This window comes from Rhinolophus sinicus, linkage group LG09, assembly GCF_036562045.2.
Source record: "Rhinolophus sinicus isolate RSC01 linkage group LG09, ASM3656204v1, whole genome shotgun sequence".
Classification (NCBI taxonomy): Eukaryota; Metazoa; Chordata; class Mammalia; order Chiroptera; family Rhinolophidae; genus Rhinolophus; species Rhinolophus sinicus.
This window is the reverse complement of record NC_133758.1, coordinates 22,201,512-22,222,712: the sequence shown is the minus strand read 5'-3', so window position 1 is coordinate 22,222,712 and position 21,201 is coordinate 22,201,512. Positions and strand designations below refer to the sequence as shown.

The window sequence follows — 21,201 nt, the reverse complement described above, 5'->3', positions numbered from 1 at the left end:
GAATATTATTCAGTAATTAAAAAGAACAAACTGTTAATCAGACAACATAAATGAATCTCAAAATAATTATGATAAATGAAAGAAGCCAGGCCAAAAAAGAAGAGTAAATACTTCCTGTGTTTCAGTTATATAAATGCTAGAAAATGCAGCTGATCTATAGTGATAGAAAACACATCACTGGTTGCCTGGGGAGAGACTGATGAGATAAGAGGGATTTCAAAAGGGCAAGAGGAAACTTTTGGGGTGATGGGTATGTTCGATACCATAATTGTGGTGATGGTTTCATCGGTGATATATGCATGTCAAAACCTATTAAACTGTATACTTTAAACATGGGCAGTTTATTATGTCAATTATTCTTCAATAAAGTTGCTAAAAACTTTTAATCCCAATTTGGCAACCATTCTAGTAGTAACTGATTCAGGCAAGAATCATCAATGGATGTTAAAACTAATGGATGAAAATTTAAGGAGAGCGGTATGTTTACATAGTGTCAAAGTATTTTCCCTTAAATTACCTATTAATCACAAAGAGGAAAGCAGTAATCTTACAGTGGACACACCTAGAAAACACCACTGTGGTATTAGAAACACCACTTAGGTGGTGTTTCTAAAGTGCTAAATACCAGGTGTTTCCTAACACTGTGGCCTAAGCTGAATAATGGCCCCTAAACATGTCCATGACCCAATCCCCGGAACCTGTGAATATGTTTCCCTACATGACAAAAAGATTTTGAAATGGGGAGATTATCTTGGATTATCCAGGATAATCACAGAGTTTCTTATAAGAAGGAAGCAGGAGAGTCAGAGTAGGAAATGTGATGGATAGTAGGATAGTAGGTGGGGGGAGGGAGGGAGAAAGGGAGGGAGAGATGGAGATATATATATATGAAACTAACACAGCCACCTTAACCAAAGGATCAAAATTAACACCACCAGATACAGGGCAAATAAACAGCATGTTGCCCCCCCTGATATTGGGAATAATACAGATCACTTCTGTGAAATTCCTGCCCAAAATGCACAGTCTGAATCTAATCATAAGGAAACAGGTAAGTTCAAATTAAGGGCATTGTACAAAACAACTGTCATGTACTCTGCAAAAACATCAGTCATAAGTACAAAGAAAGACTGAGAAACTCTTTCGATTAAAGGAGACTGACGAGACTTGACAACTAAATGCAACACAGAATCCTAGATCAAAAATGTTTTCTTCTTTTGCTATCAAGGACATTACTGGGGAAATTTAAGTAGAGTCTATATATTTTTTAATAGTTTTTAAATATATGATTATGTAAGAAAATATCCTTATATTTAGGAAATATATAATGAAGTATTTGTGGATAAAGGGAAATCACACCTGCAACTTTACTTTTAATTGGGTCAAAAAATAAATGTGAGATATATATATAAATATATATATAAAACATATATATAAAATATTTATATATATAAAATACATATGTAAATATACATATATAAATATATATAGATATATAAATATTTATAAGATGTCTGTGTTCCAATCCCCACAACCTGTGAATATGTTTCCTAACACAATAAAAAAGGTATTTACAGATATAATAGTGAAACTGTGAAGTTAAGGATCTTGATGGGTGTGTGTGTGTGTGTGTGTAGAGAGAGAGAAAACAAATGCTAACATTTGAGGAATCTAAGTAAAGAGTTATATAGAAATTCTTTGTATTATTTTGTAACTTTTCTGTTAATCTAAAATTACTTTTTTAAGTTAAAAAGATTAAAATTCACCATAACAAGAAACATGCTAAACAAAGTAAAAAGACAAATGACAAACTGAGAAGAGCAGCAATATTTAATCAAGGATTAATGTGCATAACAAACACCTAAAATCAATCACATAAAAATGAACAATCATTTTTTTTCAAATAGGTAAGCAATATAACCAGGCAGTACTCTTTTTTTTTTTAATTTATTGGGGTGACAATTGTTAGTAAAATTACATAGATTTCAGGTGTACAATTCTGTATTACATCATCTATAAATCCCATTGTGTGTTCACCACCCAGAGTCAGTTCTCCTTCCATCACCATCAGACAGTGCTCTTAAAAATGAAAAACAAATGTCCAATGAGCACTTTTACAAGAGAATCAACATTATTAATAACCAAAGAAACGCAATCAAACAAAAGATAATATTTCATGCATCAGATTGGGAAAATTTGAAAATATCTAACATTAGCAAGGAAATAGGGAAATAGTGTCATATTCTATTACAGAACTATACATTGGCACATTTTTAGAGGGCAAATTGGCAATAGCCATTAAAATTTTAAATGTGTATAGTTTTGACTAGTAAGAGCACATCATTGTATAGAAATAACTATACAGCTCTGAAAAGATACACACACAAAGGGAACATAATGACAAAGAATTGGAAACAACAATAAAGATTGCTTAAATAAGTTGTGAAAACTGAAACGATTAGAAAAAAGCAGAATTATGCATAGTAACACAAAATGATACAATATATTTTTTACAAGAAAAAAGGAAGTTGCATAGATGAGTCCATAATAAGTGAGCCCATATTTTTAAGAAAATGAATATATATATAATATATATTACATATTTATAGATATATAAATACGGATAAAGATGTCTATGTCTATATAACCGCAAAGATGGAAGTCTGGATAGGCGCACACTGCACATTTACTAGTGGCAACCTCTATGTCTGAACTGTTTGGATTCCTATAACAAAATTGGACATGCAACTAGAAACAACTTCACATTGTACTAAATAGAGATTAATTTACATTATGTATGGTGAGATCATGGCTTTGTGAAAGATGATCATCCCTGTACACTTAACGTAGAAAGCATAAGACTTAGAACACGGCAATGTTCTCCACGTTGGCTAATGTTCAACATTACCCATCTAACCTGGAACACGATCCAATTCCCTCTCTCTCTGTCTCTCTGTCATTCCCCACCACCACCACCACCACAAACTCAGGGACATGAGAGGTTCGATTTGCAAAGCCGTTGGGAAAGAAAAATCTAAGGATTGAAGTGGGTGTTTTAATTCCCAAGGAACATTAGACCAGCCCTGAGAACAGTGCTAAGACTTTTCCAGTTAATAAAAACAAGCTGAAGGTCCGTAGGTTACTCCTAAGAAGTGCATGACTGTACATTTCACGGGGTAAAAGAGTGATATGTCAATGCCCAGAAATACAGACCCAAACGTCCTCCTCCTGATCCATGGCATCCCCTGGAGCATCCTCCAGACATGCCAAAGACATTTCCCAGGCCTGGAGAGAAAAGCAAGTGCCAGAAAAAGGCTGCACCCAAAACTGGAAGCAGGTCTTCAAATATGGGACCAAGGGAACAAGAGAGTGGACTCCAAACCCAGTGGTCCAGACAGCAAAGCCAAGAAGGCAAGCCAGATCAAGCACCGAACATGGTCACTAGTGTCAAAAGCAAATATAGAATTGGGACCCAGGAACCCCAGGGGAATGTCCAAAGTTACTGCACCAGCTGACTTGTATTCCCTCTCACTCCAGGTGGAAAGTTTGAGCCCAATCCATAAAAACTCCCAGCCGCCTCTGACACCCTCCATGTCACATTCCCACTGGGATACAATTTTGAAGGCCTTTAATCTCTATCTATCCTTCTGGTTGACCCTCTAGGCAAACCAGATACTCAGAGAAGAACAAATCTGGAAATCTCAGGCATATAACTGTGAAGACTCTATAGAGCCACCTCCCTGCAGAAGCAATGGCTAGGACGCATATCAAAGCTGCTAACTGGGAAACCTCAACTTAACTCCTTATGCCATACTCAACTAATTCAGCTATTCAATTGCTAGAATTTTTTATCTGAAGCAAAGGAATTGCAAGTTAATATAAAATAATGGCTGTAAATGAAAATAACTTTTTCTAAGGTAAAATCTGGCCTCATTCATTCCTCTTCAATTTCTTCCATCTTATCTATCTCCATTTGTGAAACCTGAATGTATAATCGGGAGAGTCCTCAAAAAAAAAAATATTCTCTGGACTGAGATTGTCCAAGGTAAAAGTGGACTTATGATTTGTCACAAATTGTGAATCAAAAATGAATCAGGGTTAATTATCAATTGATCAGAAAGTACAATTAATCAAACTATCCCATTCCCGAAACAGTCTATGTAATCAAAGAGTCTATTTACTTTCCTACAGTGTTGTAGCCTTGGAATGCTTATATTTTAGAGAACATCTTAGAGCTCAACCATGCAATTAATTTCCATCCTTTAACCAATGAAGAAACTGAGGCCTAAGTTCCAATGTAAACAGTCATTATATTTCTAACAAGAATAAAAATACATAAATGCAAAAAGGGTTACTCCACCAACAACATTCAAAATAAATGCAATAATCTCCAAATTTGCACATCAGGCAGATTAACTTTGATTCTGAGGAATAACACCAACTAATCCATTTTTTATTCCAGGAATTACTCATCCTACATGTCTCAATGATTCAGCCTTCCCTAATCCCTGAAATAGTATGTAACTCCTGTTTCTACTTGTTCCTACTGATTCTTTATAAAACTGACAATTTATGTTGTGTTGAGGGTTTTTTTTCCAAAGTTTAAATTTAGTTAAGTTTTGGATTTAGGTTAGTTTCAGTTTCACCACTGCCATTTCACTGAGGCCAGCCCCAAGTGGGGTTTTCTGGAATTCCTCTCTGATTTTTGGAAATGAGAATGCTTTGATAATCTAATTTCAGACTTATGCATATCTCTAATGTCAGGATTTTATTATTTTTTATTTTTTTATTTTTAAAGATTTTATTGGGGAAGGGGAACAGGACTTTATTGGGGAACACAGTGTATTTCCAGGACTTTTTTCCAAGTCAAGTTGTTGTCCTTTCAATCTTAGCTGTGGAGGGCGCAGCTCAGCTCCAGGTCCAGTTGCTGTTTTTTAGTTGCAGGGGGCGTAGCCCACCATCCCTTGCAGGACTTGAGGAATTGAACTGGCAACCTTGTGGTTGAGAGCCCACACTCCAACCAACTGAGCCATCCAGAAGGCAACTCAGCTCAAGGTGCCGTGTTCAATCTTAGTTGCAGGAGGCGCTGCCCACCATCCCTTGTGGGACTTGAGGAATTGAACTGGCAACCTTGTGGTTGAGAGCCCACTGGCCCATGTGGGAATCGAACCGGCAGCCTTCAGAGTTAGGAGCATGGAGCTCTAACCGCCTGAGCCACCGGGCCGCCCTGGAATGTCAGGATTTTAGATGGCAATAGAAAGTATTTGTCTAGTACATGTTCATCTGGGCCCCGCTGCCTTTACTCCTTCTCTAACTTGCTAATTTCTTACCCAGCTTGACCCAATGAACTTCCTGCAGGGGCGGAGGGGTGGCCGTTTAGCTCAGTTGGTTAGAGTGCATGCTCTTAACAACAAGGTTGCTGGTTCGATTCCTACATGGGCCAGTGAGCTGCGCCCTCCACAACTAAATTGAAGAAAAACGACTTGACTTGGAGCTGATGTGTCCCGGAAGAAACACAGTTACCCAATAAAAATTTGGAAAATAAGAAGCTTTAAAAAAAAACCTTGCATAAATTTTGAGCAGAGTGGATATTCAGGCATCTTAGATGTGAAACACATGTTAAAATGACATTCAACTGAGCTAGATCAATAAATCGGATTCATCAAAACTAAATTGAGTTGAAAACTTATGTCCCCACAAACCTACACATGCGTGTTTTTAGCAGTTTTATTTTCAATTGTCCCTAATTGGAAGCAACAAAGATGTCTTTCAATAGGTAAATGGATAAACTGTGGTATGTATATCCGTAGTAAGGACTATTATTCAGCAATAAGAAGAAATGAACTATCCATTCACAAAAAAAATGGGAGAATCTTAAATACATATTGCTAAATGAAAAAAATCCACCTGAAAAGGCTACGTACTGTATGATTCCAACTATATGACATTCTGGAAAAAGCAAAACTATGGAAACAATATAAAAAGGTCAGTGGTCGCTGGGGGCTCAGGAGGCGGGAAGGATGAATAGTGGATTTTTCAGGTCAGTGAAACTATTTTGTATGATACAGTAATGGTATCCTGTTTCCCCAAAAATAAGACCTAGCTGGACAATCAGCTCTAATGTGTCTTTTGGAGCAAAAATTAATATGACTCGGTTATATTATGTTAGATTAGATTCGATTAGATTAGATTAGATTAGATTAGATTAGATATTAGTCATGCAGGGTCTCTGGTCCCGCACCTCGCACAAGAATGCAGGATACGGTGAGGCCAAAAAGGAACAACCTAGCCATAGATAGGGGAGTCTTACCACTATATTTTTGATGGCAGCTGGTTGAGACACAAAAGCAAACATCTGCCAGTACCCCAACAAGGGGTCTTCCTGCACCCCAGTCTTGCTGGTGGCAGGGCAAGACACAGGAAGTAGGCTCCACACGATCCGCAATCTGCCATCCACACTTGCTAGCCAGAATCCGCCATCCGCTTCTCTGCCAACCAACCAACCCCCTAGCATAGCAATGGCAGTTATATTAGTGGCTAATAGCTTACTGCTTACAGCTGATGGCCATTCGATTACCGAGCCAGCACCCCTCCATGTGAGGCCAAGAGCCTGGAAACTGCTCTCTGGGACTCTGTCCCCACTATTATATTATATTATATTATATTATATTATATTATATTATATTATATTATATTATGTTATGTTATATTATATTATACCCGGTCTTATCTTATAGTAAAATAAGACCTGTTCTTATATTAATTTTTGCTCCAAAAGATGCATTAGAGCTGACTGTCCGGCTAGGTCTTATTTTCGGGGAAACATGGTAGACACATGATATTATGCATTTGTCAAAACCCATAGAAAACAAAGACTCAATCTTAATGTAAAGTATGGGCTTTAGCTAATAATATTGTACCCATATTGGTGCAGTAATTGTAACAAATGTACCACACTAATGCAAGACATTAATAATGGGGGAAACTGAGGCAGGGAGTAATATGGGAATTCTGTACTTTTGTTCAACTTTTCTGTAAACCTAAAACTGCTCTAAATAACAAAACCTATTAATTTTTTTTAATTGTTGAAACTACCATCCATAACACAGCATGCTTTAGCTCTCTAGGTAATTACTATTAATAGAAACAAGTTTTTAGTGACTTGATCATTTTAGCAAATTGGCTTTTGCCAAACTGATTTTCTGCAATTTGGCCTGCCTTCTGCTGAAGCCACATGGGATCTTTCTCTTCCCTTCCCCCAGCCATCTGCAAGCCTAGCTGGATCTTACCCTTCACATCTCAGCTCTCATCGTACATGTGTGTGGAAGGGAGAATAATAACCGCCTCGCGCAAGACGTCCAAGTCATAATCCCTAGAACTTGTGAATATGTTATCTTATATGGTAAAAGGAACTTTGCTGATGTGATTAAAGTAAGGACCTTGAGATGAAGACATTATCCAGCTGGACCCAATGTTAATCACAAGAGTCCTTAAAAGGGAGAAGCAGAGAGATGTGATTGCTGGGTTTGAAGATGAAAGAGGGCCACAGGCCAAGAAATGCAGGCAGCCTCTAGAAGAAAGAAAAGGCAGGGAGTGGATTCTCCTCTTGAACACCCAGAGGGAACACAGCATGCAGACAACCTTGATTTTAGTCCAGTGAGATCTGTAACATCCAGAACTGTAAGATGACAAATTTGTGTTGTTGTAGGCCACTATGTTTGTGGCAATTTGTTACAGCAGCTATAGGAAACTCATACACTCTATTTCCTTCACTAGTCACCAAGTTCCTTAATTGTATGGCATATATCTATTTGGCCACTGTGGATCTCACACACTAGAATATAAGCTCCCCAAATCTGATGTCATCTGTAGCGTAGAGTTGGTACTCAGTGAATACTCGTTAAAGGCAAGACTTCTCACCTCAAACCTGATAGGTATCATTGCCCTAATGTTACAGACGCGGACACAGAGACTCAGAGAGGTTACACCATTAACCCAAAGTCACACAGCAATAATATAGCTGAGCAGGGATTCAAAACCAGGTACATCCAGTGCCAAAGCCTGTGCCCTTAAAAAAGAGGATAATAATTACACGAGGATAATACCATGTAATTAGCATCGTGGCAGAAGCATAGAGATCGCTGTGGGACATGGAGGAGAAGCAGCACTGCCAGTGCTGGTAAGGCAAGGCCTCACAGAAGGGAATATTCTGGAAGCCTTCAGGAGGAATTTTCTAGGTGGAAAAGCAGGATGCAAGTGTTATTTTTGTTCAGATAAATTGAATTTTTTTGTCTATTGAGTGAAAAGTAGGACGTATGGGGATGGGAGTTTAAGGGAAGAGAAAATAAGAGTTTGGAAACCATCAATGGAAGGTAGTTTGGGGTAAGTGGTGCCTAGAACAAGTTCCCTCTGGGTGTAGAGTACTGAGGCAGACGGGCTCTTTGAAGTCGACTTTCCCTTTCTTCCTCTGAACCTTGGTGTATCTGGATGAAATGCCTGAACCTGTGCCTTCAGCTGGCCACTCTGTCATAGGATAAAATCAGTGCTTCACTAGTCCAGAACGATTCCAAACTTTTGGTTAGTATAAATAATGCTGCAATGTACACCTTACTGCATAAGCACTTTTTCCATATTTGGAATATGTCCTTGCCAGAAGAGGTGTTACTATGCCAACGCCTGTGATTATAAAGGCTAATACCGCATGCAGCCAAATCCTTTCCAAAATAACTCTACAGTTTACCCTGTCACAGGCAATGACTCGGAGTGCTCATTTCCCTGTACCTTCTGCAGAGGAAGGCGCTGCACTTATATATATGTATTATACATTTATATATATATATAAAATATTATTGTATATTGTATATAGTATATATTTTTATGTATTACATATATATTTTAACTTGCTAAATTTGATAGGTGAAAATGTAATCTCAGTGCTGTTTTTTTTGTTTTTGTTTTTTTTAACATTTTTTTTTAATTGGGGAAGGGGTACAGGACTTTATTGGGGAACAGGGTGTACTTCCAGGATTTTTTTCCAAGTCAAGTTGTTGTCCTTTCAGTCTTAGTTGTGGAGGGCGCAGATCAGCTCCAGGTCCAGCTGCCGTTGTTAGTTGCAAGGGGGCGCAGCCCACCATCCCTTGCAGGAGTCGAACTGGCAACCACAAGGTCCAGCTGCCGTTGTTAGTTGCAAGGGGGCGCAGCCCACTATCCCTTGCGGGAGTCGAACTGGCAACCTTGTGGTTGAGAGGATGCGCTCCAACCAACTAAGCCATCCGGGAGCTCAGCGGCAGCTCAGCTCAAGGTGCCATGTTCAATCTTAGTTGCAGGGAGCACTGCCCACCATCCCTTGTGGGACTTGAGGAATTGAACTGGCAACCTTGTGGTGGAGAGCCCACTGGCCCATGTGGGAATCGAACCGACAGCCTTCAGAGTTAGGAGCATGGAGCTCTAACCGCCTGAGCCACTGGGCTGGCCCAGTGCTGTTTTAATTTGGATGTTTTAATTATTAGCGAGGTTGAACATTTTCCATATTTTTACAATATTTTCACTTTTAGAATCTCATTTGTGAATTGGAAAGGTCAATTTTTTTTAAAGAGGATAGTTTATTGAAAGCAAAGGGTCAGAGCTCCCCAGCGGGAGGGGGTCCTGAACAGGGGTGCCCAGTGACTGAGGCAAAAGTTCTTACTTTTATACCTTCCCTGGCCTGCTTAGGGAAGGGGGCTGGCTCCTTCTAATGGAATTCATCTATCAGGTTTGTCCTGTTTGCCCACTCTAAAGAGATTAACAAACCCATTCCTATCTATCAGATCTGCTCCTTTGTCTGGCCAAAAGTGATTTATGAGATAATTTATTAACCTCGAGGCGCATTCTAATATCTTTGTCCTGGAGTGAAGGAGACATTCCAGAACCTGGAATTTCAGGATATGGCTGCCTTTTGCTTATTCCACCAGGGACCTTCCTGTCTATCTAACGACATGCTAACTAGCCTGTCTCAATCCCCCCTCTGAAGATGTAACCCTAACTGCCATTAGGGAATAGGGGCAATGACTGCTCTGGCTACTTCAGGCTGAGGAGGGGCGTAGAGAGAGCCCGGCAGCTAGGGCTTGGGAACGATCATTTTTAAAACAATAAGGTGAAAGGTGGAGAAAGCAGGCATAAACAAGTACAAACAAGTTTGTCCGAGAAGGGAAAAGCTGATCTTTTCCGGCTGCTCTCTCTCACTGAATAAGTACCTCCCTGAGCTTTGAGGGGGGCTTCCTCACCAGTGTGGCTGCTCGAGGAGCCCCAGGCACACCTTACTCTCTATCTTCTCTCTCTGCAGCAGAGCTGTGCTTAGTGGTCAGGAACCCCTGTCAACCCAGAGCTCCAGCGGCCCTGGAACAGCTGGGAGGGCGGGACATCCCAAGGCTGTGCTGAGTCCACTTTTTATGCCCAGGTGTTCCCTCAGCAACGGGGGGCCCATAGCTGGTTGGGGCATCTGCAAGGATTTCCTGTGCAAAACAGATCCCCATGTATGTTCCCTCAGCTCCCCTCTCCTGTCTCCCTGCCCACCCAGAGCCCGGGCCTCCCTTCTGCTATGAACCACCCTTCTCCACAGTGCGCAGCATTCCCAAAAGACTCCTTCCTCCAGGGCCAGCACTAAGATGAGGCAAGAAACACAGAGCCATGGAGTGCATGTCTTTCTTTAAAATTTTGTTCATGGGGTGGGGGGGGGGTGCTGCATTAATTTTGATTTTTTAAAAATATTGCACAAAAGTGTTATCTTGATTACTAAAGGTTTTTTTTTCCCCTTGGGCATGCCTCTAAATTTTATCCCCAAACCCAGTGGCTGACTCTAGTCCTGACCCTGCCTTCCTCCCACTCAGCAGAGACCCCTCTCTCCACCAAGAACCCTCTCTCAGTCACATTAGGGTGCAAATGATTTCACCACTACCTTTCTCCCAGAGGCACTTAGAACTTTTTTTTTTTTTTTTTTAATTTACAGAATACCTGATTCTTCTCCTGTGAATACTTCAGCAAAAGAACAACATCAAAATCACCCATAATCGGCCGGCCCGGTGGCTCAGGTGGTTAGAGCTCCGTGCTCCTAACTCCGAAGGCTGCCGGTTCGATTCCCACATGGGCCAGTGGGCTCTCAACCACAAGGTTGCCAGTTCAATTCCTCAAGTCCCACAAGGGATGGTGGGCAGCGCCCCCTGCAACTAGCAAAAGCAACTGGACGTGGAGCTGAGCTGCGCCCTCCACAACGAAGACTGAAAGGACAACAGCTTGAAGCTGAACGGCACCCTCCACAACTAAGATCGAAAGGACAACAACTTGACTTGGAAAAAAGGCCTGGAAGTACACAATGTTCCCCAATAAAGTCCTGTTCCCCTTCCCCAATAAAATCTTTAAAAAAAAAAAAAAATGACCCATATTCTAGAAAACCAAAGATAACTGCCATTCATATGCTTATAAAAAATACAAAAGTGCTGAGGTGGGGGGAGGGGCGGCTCTTGAACCTGCTCTTCCTAACCAGGATCATAAATCTGCTTCCTCAGCTTAGATGGACAAACTGTAGAAGTATGGGTGGGCAGGATCACGTACACCTGGAAAACCCTCTAGACAGTGACTCTGTAATTTACCCCGGGCGGTTGGGATTTGAGGTGCTGAGGCAGAGCCTTTGATGTCATGTGGTTTTTTGCTCTATAAGCGTCTGAATCATATTGCTTATTACACAATGAACATGTGTTACATTCGTGCTTTTTTAAAGTACCAATAAAAATTAAAAACAAATGATCCATTATATCCACAGGTGGTTCTCTCTCCTTACAGGCCTCGCAGGGAGGAGAGGTCACCATGAGTGGGTTGGTCTTGTCCACAGCATATGTGGGAGCTGGGGGAGGGTCTTCCCTGGATTGGAATCTCCCCCCAGCCAGGTGGAGCATCCTAAAGGTAAAGCCTTGGCCTTGGCATAGGGAGATGGCCACATGCCTGTACCACAGCCCCTTCCCTGCAGGTTGGTCTATGTCCCTCTGATGTTGTTACTTTTATTCTAGTCTGAACAGGCATAATTGTTCTTCTTTTAATGATTTAAAAAATAAAACTTTTTTAATTCTTCACTTTTAAAGTTGCACAGATTTTATTGTAGAAAAATTGAAAAGTAAAATAAGCAAAAAAAAAAAAATAGTAATTCTGTTTTTCCTACCACATGAAATCCCAGAGAAAACAATAGCTAACATTTTGCTGTACAATCCCCAGATATTTTCCTAACAATGTATGACTATGGCTTCATATTTTTAAAATAAAAATGAGGTCTTATTTTACAAATTGGTTTGTAACTTTTTAAACCTCATTTATTATAAATGTCTTTCCTGGTGTTTGTTTTAAATCATAATCATAGGGACTAGAAACTATACTTCACTTGTTCTAACAATTCCTTAAAATGTTTAAGGTGATTTCACCTCATCATTTTCATTCATTATCTCAATTTTTAAAATGAATTTAACTGCAATAAAACCTACAATTCTGACATACTAATGCTTTCCTGACAACTCTACCTCCTTAACACAACTGTGGTCAGTTTTATCAGCTAGAAAATGTTACGGTCCTAGGATTGTGCTGCCCAGATATTATTATCCTCATTGCACAACAGGAAGCTCAAGCCCAGAGTCGTTTGCTGTGTGGCTTTGGGCAAGGCACCCACATAGTCTGAGGTGGAGTGGGATATAGACCCCAAGTGATACATACTTGGTCTGACAATTAAGCTCATGAACTCATCCTAGAAAAAGTGCTACATACCTCTCTGCTGACTATCACAGCGGCTGTCTTGTACACTTAGCCTCTCTTGGGTCCCCGGTCTTTCCAGGCTTCTAACTTCCCCATCTGAAACCCCTCCCACAGGACTTTGGTCTAGGGCTTCTAGCTGGCAGAGACCTGGAGGCCTGGGGCCTTTTAGTGTAGTTTCTGCAGAAGGGACCATGTGACTCCCAGGCAGGTGCCATGATCTGCAGCCCACTATTCCCTTTCACTCAGAGCTGAGGACACCTAAGAGGAACACCAGGCTCCCTCATAGGCAGATTCCCCACCCACACTGCCAAGGAAAGGGTAGTACCAGCCTGGGTCAGCCAGGGAGAGCCCTGCCAGCTAAGACAGTGGCCCTGGGCTGAGGCTGGTCGGAATCAGGCCAACCACTCTTCTGTGCAGGAATTATGTGGGAATCCTGATGAAACAGGTAGGTGCTAACATAGGACAGGGCGATGAGGAAGCCTGAGCGGGGCATAGATGGCCCACAGGACTGGTCCACTGTCCAGATGTGGCCAGCAACAGAAGTGCTGACCAAGGCCTGAAGTAAGTACCTGTTATTCCAGAGAACTTAGGTCTTTTTCGACCCCCAGTTCAGGACCTAGATCTTTGGAGATGGAGGAAGCTTAGTGTATACATTTGATAACAACGGATTATATCCTCAGGGCAGATTCCAAAAGGCAGGGCAACCACACCCCAGAGCAGTGTAGGTAGAGACGTAGCCACCTGTATTTTTAGGGATCTCAGACACTTGTGGCCACTTATGAACTCATCACTTCAAGCAACTATTCTTTAAATAGAAAACATAATGTTCCATGAGGAGTAGAGACTCAGCACTGCAGGGTAAGAGCAGAGATGAAAGACCCTGGTGACCATTTTCTCAGTGTGTCACCTTGCATCCATCACTCAACAAAATTCAGTCTGACAGTTAACCAGGTTTCAGCCTCCCAGAGGGCTGCAAAACTATCAACTGTTTTCACTCAAGCAAGGCCTTCTGGTGGGGTTGGGGGTCTCAGTCCCCCTACCCTCAACAGCTTATTAAAGTATTCCTTCCAGTGTCATGCCATGCCATCTCCTCCCTTGAGGTGTTCTAAGCACATAGATTTCCCCCTTATCGCATGCCCAGTGCTATCTTAGCACTTTTTAGAAACTGGTCCCCCACAGCACCTGCCCCAGAATCTTTCTCTCATCTCTCATAATCCTGTCCTTTTAGTGTGAGGAGAGGAGGTTAACCTGTTTCTGATTAGTGTCCTGCACATGTGTTTGCCCCTTAACAAGAGCATAGGCTCTCTGAGGGCAGACGTCAATCTTCTCCTGGCCTTTGAAGGCCACACAGATCTCTGGCTCCACAAACATCAGAACACCTAAGGGCTCGGACACAAAGACAATTAAATAGTGAGTAAAACTCGGACCCTAGAGAAACGCAAAGAAAAACTAATTCAGTGTTTATCAAGCTTTCGGTGCAGGGAGGAGTTTTAAACCTTGGTGTGTAATAGATGAAATCGTAAAAGATGAGCTCAACAAACTTGGCTATATAAAGTGTTTTCAAAATACACACACATATTTAAGTATAATTATCATTTTACAGATGAGGATACGAAGCTCAGGAAGGTTGAGTCATGGAAACAAGGGCACATCCCTCAGTTTGAAAGGAGCAGAGCCAGGATGCCAGAGAACATAGAGAATATAGTCAATAATATTGTAATAACTATCTATGGTGGCAGATGGGTACGAGGCTTATTGGGGGATCACTTCATAAGTACATAAATGTTTGACCACTCGTTAGACATTTATACAGCATACACATATCCTCTGTTCTCAGAACTGCGTCAAGCTCCGGGAACACAGAGGTAAATGAGAAGGAAGTTGACCATAGCCTAATGAGGAAGACAGGCAAGGAAACATGATTACATATAGAGTGATAAGTGCAGTTAGAAATATGCAGCGGACTTTCAGATAAAGTCCCCTAACCCAGACCTAGAGGCAGGAGTAGAGGTCAATGCAAAGGCTTAAGACGTAGGCCAAGGAAACATCCCCCCACCCCCACCCCCAATCCGCTTGGAGTGCAGTGGAGCAAGTAGTTTCATGTAGCTGTAGTTCATAGTGGGAATGTTGAGGGTGAGAGCTATGGGTCAGCCATCCTCTGTCATTACAACTTTTCTTATTCTTTATTCTCATCTTCCTCTCTCTCTCTCTCTCTCTCCCCGCCCTTTCTTCCCTCCCTCTCTCTCCCTCTCCTAAAATATAGTTGTAAAAACAGTGCGATATCAATGAGATAAGTAGAACTTTTAGTCCCATTCTTGGGTGTGTGTTTTTTTTTAATTTAAAAAAAGTTTTTTCTATTACAGTTGACATTCAATATTATATTAGTTTCAGGTGTAAAGCAGAGTGGTTAGATATTCATATAACTTACAAAGTGATTCCCCCCCATAAGTCTAGTACTCTTTTGACACCATACACAGCTATTACAATCTTATTGACTATATTCTCTATGCTGTACTTGACTTCCCCATCATGCGGGGTTATAAAAGCACTTGAAACTGGAATCTACCCCATAAGCAAATAGTAGTATGTTTCAAAAATTAAGAGTCCTCTGTGAAAAAATATTTAAGATCACTGCAGCCTTTGAAAACAAAAGATAGAGTAAATATAGCATTTAAATATCTACAAATAGTCTTTTGTTTTACTTTCACAAATATTTAGCTGTGATAATTCCGTTAAAAAAGAAAGTCTTCAGTTGGTTTTTAATCCACTGGTACAATCCAGTGTGACCTGGGCAATGCTAATGCAACAGTCATCCGTGAACAGTGAGCTCTGACACTCACTGTATAATTGTTCGTTCCTAAAGATAGATAATGATGAATGTTATGGATTTGTGCATTGGGGTTTAAAATTGCCTTGTGCCACCCTTATACATATAAACAGTGTAAAGAGTTTAAGATGAGAACTTTCAGGCTGACGAGAAAACCTTTCCTCTTCTCCTGAACAACAAGCTGGATCAGATATATGGAAGTCTCCTACTTGACCCTTGTCTAACCTTCAGCCCAAAATGCACAAAGCTTCAAAGACAAAGCAAATCCCAAAAAGCAGCCTTAATGAAAGCCAACAGTCTACTGAGTCTTTGAGAAATCTGATTTTCCTACTTTCCTCACACACATGCTACTGGGAAACAAGAAGCCGATGATTCAGAGGCAAGTTACAAGGCCTTGTAGGAGGTGGTACGACTCATATCCAGCTATTCGAACGCAGGTGTCCGGAGTATCTGGTTTCCTGCTGCCTGACTTTTCTGGAGTGAGAGCGTATGGGTCTGCCATCTTCATGGATTTTTAAAATATATTAAGAGTTTTTAAATTCCTGGCAACAATGTCTTAATTAACATCCTCATTTATTTAGGTAGAAATTTTTAACAGTTTGATCTTTTTAAAAATGACAATGGCATTCTATGAAGCTAACCAACAGCGCCTCTAATTTAAAGCTCATTTTTGTTAAAGCTGGAGATTTCTAGTGTAGGCAAGGGAAGAAAAATGTCAGCCATTTCCTACTCAAGATGAACTTTTCATTAATATGAAATTTAGATGATATTTATTTTCCTATAACAAAACATGTACAAAAATGGACATTTTGGTTATATTTAGGAGACAGTAAATGAGAATTATAAAAAATTAATGGCAAAATTATCCACTAGTCCAAATAAAGATATTTTGGGTAATGTATATATTTGGATATAACCAGTATTTTGCTTTGACTGGCTGCTTTCACCAGAAAATCCATAAATTAACATGCATCCGTACATACTTATACCAAGTTTTACACACACCAAAATCTTTTTGACTTTAAAATGAACTTGAACTATATGCATGTATCTATGCTTGTGCTGTGTATATTTTTAGGCCTTTCCATAATCAGTACCTGAGACACCAAACTTTGAACTCTGCACTCACTATGTAGAACCAACCTGTAAATAAACCCTCTTATGTATGAAAAAGAAAAAATTCTCTGATAAAGGTGAATAATATCCCACCCCCCCAAAAAAAATGCAACTAGAACGTCTAGGAAAAACAAGAATGAGGATCTAATCATAATATACTACTTAGCTTTGAAATCAATAATCTTTATATGCTGTGACAACATAAATAGTAATTACATTGTTTTTCATTATAAGTCTTTTGGAAATATTTGGATTTTTAAAGCATATGCTTGTATTGTATTTTAAAGCATATGCTTGTATTTTTTTTTGCTTTTTGCTTTTTTTTCTCGGTCTAGGATTTATTTATTTATTTATTTATTTATTTATTTATTTATTTATATTTTTTTTAATGGAGGGCACATCTCACAGTGGCCCATGCAGGGATCGAGCCGACAGCCTTGGTGTTATTAGCACCACGCTCTAATCCACTGAGCTAACTGGTCACCCCTATTACCTGATTTTTTTTAAAGTTTGTTAATTCTCCTCAGCCAAAAACCCTCTACGCCTTTCTATTTGTTCAGATTTTGTTTTATATATCTCAATAAGAACTTTTTATTTTCCTTAAAAGGTGGGTCCTATGCCTCTCATTAAATTTTTAAGAAGGTAAAACAAGAAAAGAGGATTTTGATCATTATTTTAAAGATAAATCCCACTGGCTGCTCTAGAAAGAATAAATTGGAGAAATAAGTACAATCGCCAATGGTTTTGCCTTTCATTTGCCACCAAAGCCACCATAATATGAGATAGTCCTAGTGGTGTGTTTCTAGGGGTCCGTTTCCAACAGAGAGTATGAAAAAAAGCAACAGCCTAAACATTGTACAAAACAGCACATGGGGTCAGCATGAAGGGTCTGTGTGATAACCTGTTTTCTTCTTTGTTCATTTAAAAAAAAAAAATGGAGGCTCCCACACTGTATAGAGAAAAGTCACAGAGCAAAGCTGGATGCAGCACCAACCAGCTCGAGCTCTGGTAAAGCCCTGAAATGACAAGATTCCAAAATCAGTCAAAGGTTTAGAGCAGAGGGATAGCCCAGGGGGCACTAAGCAAGTTCAGACAGTCCCAAGGCTTCCCCCAGGCAGAGCAGAGAGGCTCTGCTCTTTGCAGGTGCACGGGATAGGGGGTGAGGGGTAGTGCTGGGACCAGGACTAGGAAGCTGGTCTGAACCTAGAGCCTTGAGGATCAGGAAGGCTGGGTCAAAATAGGACCCAGAGGACATACAGGGACAGGTTGCGCTTCACACCCCAGTGAGGAATGTAGGACTCTCCTGGGCGGGAGGACTCTTCTGGAGCAGGTCCTACAGTCACCTGTGCATGTCCACATCTGAAAGACACTTGTGTCTGTCCTGTGTCTGATCACGCTAAAGAGTCATCTTTCCTCTATTGTGGCCCAACCATTTCCCTGGAGCTCTGGAAAGCACTGTCTGTCTGATTCTGACAAGGTACCATCCACATTAACCAACACAAATTCAGCACCACTTAAGCACAGGGCCACAAAAGAGGTGTGCGTAGGGAAGGGGGAAGAGAAACAACACAGAGGTGTGCTTCCTGTCAGGCAAACTCACATTTTGTTTTATATATCTCAGTAAGTTGGGGCTGATCCCAGTTTTAAAGAACACTGTGTATTCTGTTCCCCTCCTCAGACAGATCCACCGAACGGTTCCCTTACATAAGCATTTCCACGTAAGCACTTGAATAAGATTGTTTATGATGTGTGTGCTGATTCATACCCTTTCAGGAACATCTAGCTAATTTGACTATGGGCCGCTCAACTTCCACGGAATGTCCCCTCTCTTGGGCTTGTGGTCATTCTTTTCTATGGTTGTAGTCCTATATCTCTGCCTCTTTCTCTGCCCCCTCTCCTCCTGCCAAAACACAGGCATTCACCGAGAGTGCTTCTTTGGGGCCTTCTTACCCCTTCATTCTTTCTCCTCAATTGAGTGACTGTCACCTACTTCCTTTAATTGTCACCTCTGTGCTGATAACCGCTGACAATCAACAACTGCTTCTTATATGCCAGGCACTGTACTAAGCTCTGATTTCACCCTCACAACAGTCCTGTGGAGTAGACACTGTTATTATCCCCATTTTTATACATGGGAAAAACTGAGGCTTGTGGGATTGAAGCAACTAACTGCCCAGCTAGTAAGGGGCAGACCCAGGATTCGAACCCAGACAGTATACGTCAGAGCCTCTGCTGGTAACTCATGCCACTGCTGTACTTCATGCTGTTCTGCGCACTCCCTCCCCTGGACATCCTTTCCAAAGGGCTGGGGTCATCCACCAGCCCTTCAGACCCAGAATGTTGACCACCGGACATCAGAGAGCACTCACTGACATGTCTGCACTGTTTATTAAAATACTTCCAAGCCCTGCCACCTGTCCCTTCACCAGACATCCATCCAAGACTTTCCCACATCCAGCAACCCAGGCATGGTGCTGGGGGCTTTAGGATACTATGCCTTGGTTCTCACTGGGGCTACCCTTGTGGTAAAATATTGTTACTATCACTTCTGCCTCCTCCCTCTCTCTCCAGATACCAGTTCCTCCTCCTAACTAACTTCCTTATTTCTGGGGCCCATACCTCACTCTCCAGTTTACTTTACAGGAGCCCTCCTTTCCTCTTCCCTACTGCTCACCTTCAATTGGTGGCCTCATGTCGTGGCTTTGAACTCTTATACCCTCTACCATTCCTCCCACCTGTCTCTTCCTTTGCCCTTCCCCATGGTCTCCACCCTGGAACAGACCCCTTTTATCCCCGGCCCAGTTTCTTTGGCCCCTGCTGGACTCTTCCTACCCCCTGCCCCATCTTCCTCCAAATCCTTGAGGCTAGGCATTCAAGACCAAAGCCTCACTTCCTCATGAGAAATCTACCTTCTCAGCAAGGTGGTGGTCTTACTCTGCAAACGCCCCCTCCATTAGAGCTCTTTATACAGAGAAGGTATTTCATGAATATGTATTAAATTCAGTCAACTGATTCCTGCTTATGTTTGCAAAGTTTCCTATCTTATCCTATCACAACGCTTTCATTCTTGAAACATGAAAATCACTGTCATCCCCTCAGTGCTCACAACAACCTTGCCTCCCTACTGCCTGAGAGGGTGAAAGCCTCTCAGGCAGCCCCTGAGATCCCCAACAGTTTCCCTGCTGCTCCTCTTCTCCCAAGTCCTGGCTGACTATCCCATCCACCTGAGTCTTCAGCATCCAATGCAAAGCACTATGGCAGTTGCTGGGAGCTCAGCTGATGGTGACACCCAGGGCCCATCCTCCAGGAGCTCATGGTTGGAGCTGGAGGAGAAAGACATATTTATATGAAGGTCCAGTGGTGACCTACCAACTTCCTGTGGCACTGCCGTGGAAGACAGACATGCAGACAGCTATGCTGGGACACTTACTCAGCACCACCCTCCTGGAGGCACTCACTGAGCATTTGGTCCAAGCAGTCCTGCTCTACTATTTAACAGCTCTAGGACCTCGGCAATGTTGCTTGATCTCTCTGCCACTCAGTTTCCTCATCTATAAAATGGGATAGGGAGTAAGCTGCCTCATGGGGTAGTTGTGAGGTATAAATGAGTGGTGTGTGTAAAGCATTTAGAATGAGCTTTCCACATACTCTGTGCTCAGTAATATTGGCTATTAATTGTTTTTATTATTTGACACAAAATGTCACAGGAAATTAGAGATGGGAGATACCCTTTGCAAACTATCTCAGGATCTCAGATACCTTTTGAAAATATAAGCCCAAAAAGTTCTCACTCTCCAGACCATCACACAACCTCTAAATCCCAACCCAGGCTTCATTTCTGCCCCCTTCCCTATTTCCTGCACACATGTATCAGGAGCAGCTGGGGGCTGCCTGACTGTGGCCTGGGAGCCCCTGAGGATGGAGACTGCAGCTCTCACCCATCACACATCCTATTGGCCTTACAGATCCATGTTACTCATTCAACAACTACTTGCCGAGTCCCCATTATGTGTCGGCCTGTGCAAGGGGCAGTGGCATTGGAAGCCAACACAGTACCTGTCCACAAGGTGCTCACGTGTTTGTAGGTCCCTAAATTCAAAACCATAAACTAACAAATGCTATGAAGGAACTGAAGGTGCGTGAGGTGAGCCGGTGATTGGGGCCTATTTGGCTCAATCAGGAAAGGCTTCCCTGAAGAGGTGACATCTGGGTTGAGAGCTGAAAACTGGGGGTCACACTTTGGGGGTAGGGTAGGGAGGCACGTCTCTCTGCGCTGCTTTTTCCCACAATGTCTGTCATGAGACCCAAAAGTCCTATATTCTACCTGAAGAATTCCCAGGTCTCCTCGCAGGGCTAGCTATGATGTCATTCACTCTCTGTGAATCTCTGCGGCTCTGGATCCTATAGGTGGGCAGTGCCCCAGGAGAACCTCAAAAACTCCAGGAAAGGTGACGTCAAAAGGCAGGGCATAAACTGTCCCTGAGGCCACA

At 41.7% G+C, this 21,201-nt stretch overlaps 1 protein-coding gene across 1 annotated transcript in view; it reads right to left on the bottom strand.

Annotated features, from left to right (window-relative positions):
* The window catches only part of PSTPIP2 (proline-serine-threonine phosphatase interacting protein 2), a 77,579-nt gene that overhangs the window by 55,200 nt on the left and 1,178 nt on the right, over positions 1 to 21,201 (bottom strand). The gene's annotated exons all lie outside the window — the stretch shown is intronic.